We start from the raw sequence: 7090 nt of genomic DNA, 5'->3' as shown, positions 1-7090 counted from the left end.
ACGCCACTAACCACCTGTCAGTGTTACCACGCCACTAACCACCTGCCAGTGTTACCACGCCACTAACCACCTGCCAGTGTTACCACGCCACTAACCACCTGCCAGTGTTACCACGCCACTAACCACCTGCCAGTGTTACCACGCCACTAACCACCTGCCAGTGTTACCACGCCACTAACACCTGCCAGTGTTACCACGCCACTAACCACCTGCCAGTGTTGTCAGGACTCCATATTGTAATTACAAATCATAATAGATAAATAGATAAATAGATAGATAGAGACAGATAGAAGCAGCAAGTCAGATGATGAGAAGGTATTGTGTCTGCGAGAATCGAGCAATGCTAAACATGCTTACACACTCTTAACTCAAGGAATGCTTTATAGGCACACGACAGCGCCTAGTGACCATACACACACATACTCACACACAGGCTTCTGGAACTTTCCAACCACAGTGTAACACACGTGACACGACCCCTGCTACACCAGAATTTAGGAAGCAGAGGCAGAAGGAGACAGGCCATAGAACAGGCAGGTAGTAGGGAGAAGGGCTTAGCAACATGGAAGAGAGAGAGAGAGAGAGAGAGACAGGGAGGTAGCTCGCGGGACTCTACTTAACTTCACTCGTGTGTGAGAGACTTTGTTAATATTTCCAAGACAAATAAAAATAGTCCCATACTATTCTTTACCTCTCCTGTCATTGCATGACAAATGGGAACGAAGATTATCTACTTACAAACTACTCACATATAACAACCGCTCGTCCACAAGTCTAATATATATATATATATATATATATATATATATTTATATATATATATATATATATATATATATATATATATATATATACATACATATATATATATTGTTACATAGCCTATGATTTCATCATCCTTTGTGTAATTTTAACGCTCAGTATGCTGCATGTTTGATCACGAGCGTGTTCTGCCTCAGTTCCCCCCTTCTACCGTTATAGTAGAGTAAGTCGTTCTCTCTGTTATACTTTGCGGGATTTTCAGCTCTCTGTCCCCATGGCTTCATTTGCGCGTCCCTCTTACAAGTTGTATCAAGCTCTGCCAGCCCCTATATAATGAGCTCAGTCTCTGCATCATTGCCACTTAGATCTGCTCCTCATTTTGTTCACATCTCTGTCCTCCCCTGTACAGATATTATTATTGTGAGTGCTCAAGAAATCTCCAAACATCTAGCAGCTGTGTGTAATTTGAGTATAACCGTTGTTGCATTTTGTTCTTGTACTGTATAGCATAAGTTTAATTTGTAGGCCTAGTGAAGTTTGTAATTTATGTAGGGTTCTTTGTCAGTCATTTTTGATAATAGTTTGTATCTGTAATAATTTATCTGGCATTCACTGAGTATTATCTGGTATCTCATTTTATCAGGGCTGACTTAGATAAATTTACTCTTGCTAACTTCGTGTTAATAGAGGCTATTGCAGTTAACCATATATTTAACCTGTTTATTTGCCATTACATTATCCTTATGAGTCCTGAATGTTTTATTGTTAGTTTGTGCATTAAACTTTAACTTGTAATTTTACCTAACTCTTTTGTTTTGAACCTGGAACTTTACGGGACAGTAGTGACTCTTCGTATTCTCACTTAAAGTGTACGTTATCTTTCTCTGTTTCGTAACATAAATTTGGCGACCTCATATCAGGATATTCAGGATATTATCATAAGGATTTTGTTTGATATTTTGTGACTGTGATATATTCATGATGGCTACTATTTCTACACTTGATGAAACCAAAGATTTTTTGTCAAATGTGCAAACAGTGTGTGATATAGAAAACAGAACAAAGAATGAACTTAAGCTTGTTGCTCAACAATTGGGAATTGCAGTTCACTCTCATCATTCTAAGGATCAAATTGTTGGCATGATTAATGAAAGCTTGTTTAATGTAACTCCTCCAAATGAGCAAACGCAGATTGAATTAGCTAAGTTACAGCTAGCTCTGCAGGAGGCTCGTGCTAAAGAAGCTGAATTTCAGGCAAATGCTAAGCAGGCGGAGTCTCAGGCTCGTATTCAGGAGGCTGAATTTCAAGCACGTGCTAAGGAGGCTGAGTCTCAGGCTAAGGAGGCGGAATCTCAGGTTCGGATTCAGGAGGCACAGATACAGGCTCAGGCACAAGTTGAACTTGCCAGGATTCAGGCAGACCATGAGTATCGCATGAAACAAGGTGGAACTGGATCATCTAGCTCTGATGATTTTGATGTGGCTAAAAATGTTAAACTTGTCCCTCCTTTTAATGAATCTGATTTAACAAAGTATTTTCAGTTGTTTGAGAGGGTAGCTACAGGTTTTAATTGGCCTAAAAAGTATTGGCCAGTACTCCTTCAAACTGTTCTCACCGGTAAAGCTCAAGTAACTTATGCGTCTTTGCCTCAGGATCAGTCTGATAATTATGATGTAGTTAAGAGCTTGATTCTTAAGGCCTATGAGCTTGTTCCTGAAGCCTATAGAGTAAAATTTAGGACAACTTACAAGCAAGATAAGCAATCCCATGTTGAGTATGCAAAAATCAAAGAAGATCTGTTAGAGCAGTGGTTAAATTCTAAGAACGTGGATTCTGATTTTGACAAATTTAAGCAGATGATTTTGCTGGAGGACTTCAAAAGGTGTATTAGTAAAGATGTAAGCCTATATCTTGATGAGAAAAGAATAGATAATTTGTCTGATGCTGCAGTTTTAGCTGATGAGTATGTTCTCACTCACAAGAGATATTCTAGAGAAAAAGGGAAAGCTGAGAGTAAGTACGTTGCCTCTACTCAGAGTACAGGTAACAGGAAAGAGAATAAAGGAGATGCTTCTCAGGAAGTAAATACCAGCTTCACCTCTAGATTTCAGAAAAGTAAATGTACTTATTGTAGTAAGCTTGGTCATACTACGGAGAGATGTTTCAGGAGACAGCGTGATGTGAACAAAAAGGAGTCTTTAAATATTCAGTCAATTGGTCTAGTGTCCACTCTTGAGAGTTCCCAGAATTCTTTAACTGAGTTAACTGAACCTGCTTTGAGGGGTAACTTAAATTCTCATGATGGAGCTCCTCTTTTGAGCAGTAACGTGGGTGACACTCTCAAGAGTTCATGTGCTAATTTCCTGTCTGATGGTTTTGTCAGTCCTCTGGACAGTAATAACAGGAAATCAGTTAAAATATATCGTGACACAGGTGCTTGCCAGTCCCTTATGCTGACCAGTGTTCTAGGCTCTAATGTTAATTCCTCTGATGAAACTAATCTTACAAGGTGTAGGGAATAATTACTTCTCTGTCCCTCTGTGCAGAGTGAATTTAGAGTCTGGTTTTGTTAATGGTTCCGTTATGGTTGGGTTGGTTGAGACACTCCCAATGTCAGGTGTAACTTTCTTACTTGGAAATGATATTGGTGGAAGTCAAGTGTGTCCAGCTCCTCAGTTGTCTAGTGAGCCAGTGGCTGCGGCCCAGGATTGTGATGTCCCTGATGTGTTCCCTGCATGTGCTGTCACTAGGGCTAAGTCTAAAGTTACTGGTGATTTAGAGGATAATGATGATGATGATGTTATCCTAGCTGACACTTTTCTTGCTAATTTGGACCACTCACCAGATGAGGCAGTACCCCGTAGTGTTGATAATTTGTCTTGTCAAGAGTTGGTTGAGTTGCAGGTTGCTGACCCTGAGTTGAAAGGTCTAAGTAACTCTGCTTGCAGTGAGGAAGAGTCAGCTGGTGCTTCTACTTGTTATTATGTAAAGTCAGGAGTACTTATGAGGAAGTGGAGACCCCCAACAGCATCAGCCGACTGTGAATGGGAGGTTGTACATCAAGTTGTCATCCCTCGTGTTTGTAGGCAGGATATCATTAGAGTGGCTCATGATTCCAGTTTGGCAGGACACCTTGAGTGAGGAAGACTGTGGCACGCATTTTGAAACACTTCTACTGGCCAGGTATCTTCAGGGATGTTTCCTGGTATTGTAAGTCTTGTCACACCTGTCAAGTTGTGGGGAAGTGTAATCAGACCGAAAAGGTTGCACCTCTAGTTCCCATTCCTCCTTTTGAGGCGCCTTTCACCCGTGTGTTGGTGGATATTGTGAGCCCTCTTCCTAAGACTTCTTCAGGATTTTCTTATGTGTTGACCATGATTGATATGGCTACTCGTTATCCTGAAACCATTCCACTTAGAAACATCTCAGCAAAGAACGTGGTTAAGGAAATGCTAGGTTCTTCACAAAGTTTGGTCTGCCCAAGGAGGTACAGTCAGGCCGGAGGGAAGTAATTTCATGTCAAATGTTTTTCAAGCAGTCTCTGAAAGAGTTGGGCATCTCCCAGATCACGTCTTCAGCTTACCATCCCCAGACCCAAGGAGCGTTGGAGAGATATCATCAAACACTCAAATCGATGCTCAAGAAATACTGTTTGGAACATCAGAAAGACTGGGATAAAGGTCTTCCATTCGTTGTGTTTGCCGCAAGAGAATCTCCAAATGAATCACTGGGCTTCTCACCTTTTGAACTACTGTTTGGCCATGAAGTAAGAGGACCCCTTAAGTTACTCCAAGGAATGCTGGCTGTCGGAGGAAGATGACGTCAACCTGCTGGAGTATGTGATGAAGTTCAAAGAACGGCTGTCCACTGCTTTACAGCTGGCGAGAGAGAATTTAGGAGCTGCTCAGGAGAAGATGAAGACTTGGTATGATAAGAAGTCCAGGTTACGCCACTTTCAGCCAGGAGATCAGGTTTTGATTCTGCCACCAGTTCATGGGCAACCTCTTCAAGCCAAGTTTAGTGGCCCTTATTTCGTGGAGAAGAAACTCAGTGATGTCAACTATGTCATCGCCACACCAGATCGTAGAAAGAGCAAGCAACTATGTCACATCAACATGCTAAAGTTATATCACAGGCGGGACGAAAATAATCCAGTCTGCACTGTAGCTGTTCCACCCGAGTCTGCAAGTGAAGCTCTCCCATGCAGTATGAGCCTGAGTGATTGTTTGGGGAAGAATCCTGATATCATGAATGATCTCCAGACTAAGCTTTCTCATCTACCACCCAAGGAAAGGCAGGAGTTTTCGGCATTACTGCAGGAGTACCCGCAAGTGTTCCGTGCCACTCCAGGAAGAACCACTGTGTTGATGCATGATGTCGATGTTGGGACGCATAAAGCCAATTAAACTGCCTCCTTACCGTGTGAACCCAGTGAAAGTTCCTCTCATCCAGAAGGAGCTTGGCTACCTGTTGGACCACAAGATGATTGAGCCCTGTCAGAGCGAGTGGAGTTCTCCTGTCACTCTAGTCCCTAAGCCAGGTGGGTCACAGAGGCTTTGCATTGACTACAGACGTGTTAATCAGATAACTAAAACAGACACTTACCCTCTCCCTCGCGTGGAAGATTGCATAGACAAGATCGGAAAGGCTAGGTACATAAGTAAGTTTGATTTGTTAAAGGGATACTGGCAAGTACCTATGACTGAACGTGCTAGGGAGATCTCATGTTTTGTAACACTAAGAAAGGCTTTTGCATGTTCTGTAATGCCGTATGGTATGAAGAATGCACCAGCCACATTTCAGAAGCTCATGAATGTTGTAACAGAGGGTTTGGCAGGGTGTGTTGTTTATATTGATGATGTATTAATCTTCAGTGACAACTGGAAAGATCACCTATGCCATGTCAGTAAATTTCTTGACCGTTTAGTTCATGCTAATCTTGTAGCTAATTTATCAAAGTGTGAGTTTGGTCAAGCTAAAGTTCAGTACCTTGGGTATGTAATTGGTGATGGACATGTTTCACCACCAGGAGCTAAGGTTCAGGTTATAAGTGATCTTCCCAGACCTAAAAGTAGGAAAGAGCTACAAAGATTTTTGGGAATGGTAGGTTATTACAGGAGATTTGTTCTTAACTTTTCAATTCTTGTATCACCACTTACAGACCTACTGAAAAAGGGAGTTAAATTTGTCTGGACCGATAACTGTGAATCCTCTTTCAAGAAACTTAAAGCTATTTTATTAAGTCAGCCAGTGCTCGCTACTCCAAATTTTGCTAAGCCTTTTAAGATGGCTGTTGATGCAAGTGATACAGGAGCTGGGGCTGTTTTGCTGCAAGAGGATGATCAGAGTGTTGAGCACCCTGTATCTTATTACAGTAAGAAGTTCATTCCACAAAGAACTACTCAACTATTGAGAAAGAGCTTTTGGCCTTGATTTTGGGTTTACAGCATTTTTCATTTTATTTGTGTTCTGGTTTTGACCCCATAGTCATTTATACCGATCACAACCCACTGAAATTCCTTAGTAAGTTTAAAGATAAAAATCAGAGATTGACAAGATGGAGTCTACTTCTTCAGGAGTATTCATTAGACATACAACATGTCAAGGGGAAAGAGAATGTTATTGCAGATTGCTTATCTAGACTTTAGACAGATTGTTTTAGAGTAATAAGAAATTTCCTTTGTAAATTTCTTTTTCTTTGTGGGGAGGTGTTACATAGCCTATGATTTCATCATCCTTTGTGTAATTTTAACGCTCAGTATGCTGCATGTTTGATCACGAGCGTGTTCTGCCTCAGTTCCCCCTTCTACCGTTATAGTAGAGTAAGTCGTTCTCTCTGTTATACTTTGGGATTTTCAGCTCTCTCTGTCCCCATGGCTTCATTTACGCGTCCCCTCTTACAAGTTGTATCAAGCTCTGCCAGCCCCTATATAATGAGCTCAGTCTCTGCATCATTGCCACTTAGATCTGCTCCTCATTTTGTTCACATCTCTGTCCTCCCCTGTACAGATATTATTATTGTGAGTGCTCAAGAAATCTCCAAACATCTAGCAGCTGTGTGTAATTTGAGTATAACCGTTGTTGTATTTTGTTCTTGTACTGTATAGTATAAGTTTAATTTGTGGGCCTAGTGAGGTTTGTAGTTTATGTGGGGTTCTTTGTCAGTCATTTTTGATAATAGTTTGTATCTGTAATAATTTATCTGGCATTCACTGAGTATTATCTGGTATCTCATTTTATCAGGGCTGACTTAGATAAATTTACTCTTGCTAATTTCGTGTTAATAGAGGCTATTGCAGTTAACCATATATTTAACCTGTTTATTTG

This window comes from Coenobita brevimanus, chromosome 9 (assembly GCF_032717465.1).
Source record: "Coenobita brevimanus isolate Jiangsu-jjx chromosome 9, ASM3271746v2, whole genome shotgun sequence".
Taxonomy (NCBI): Eukaryota; Metazoa; Arthropoda; class Malacostraca; order Decapoda; family Coenobitidae; genus Coenobita; species Coenobita brevimanus.
Note: the sequence above shows the minus strand (reverse complement) of the source record.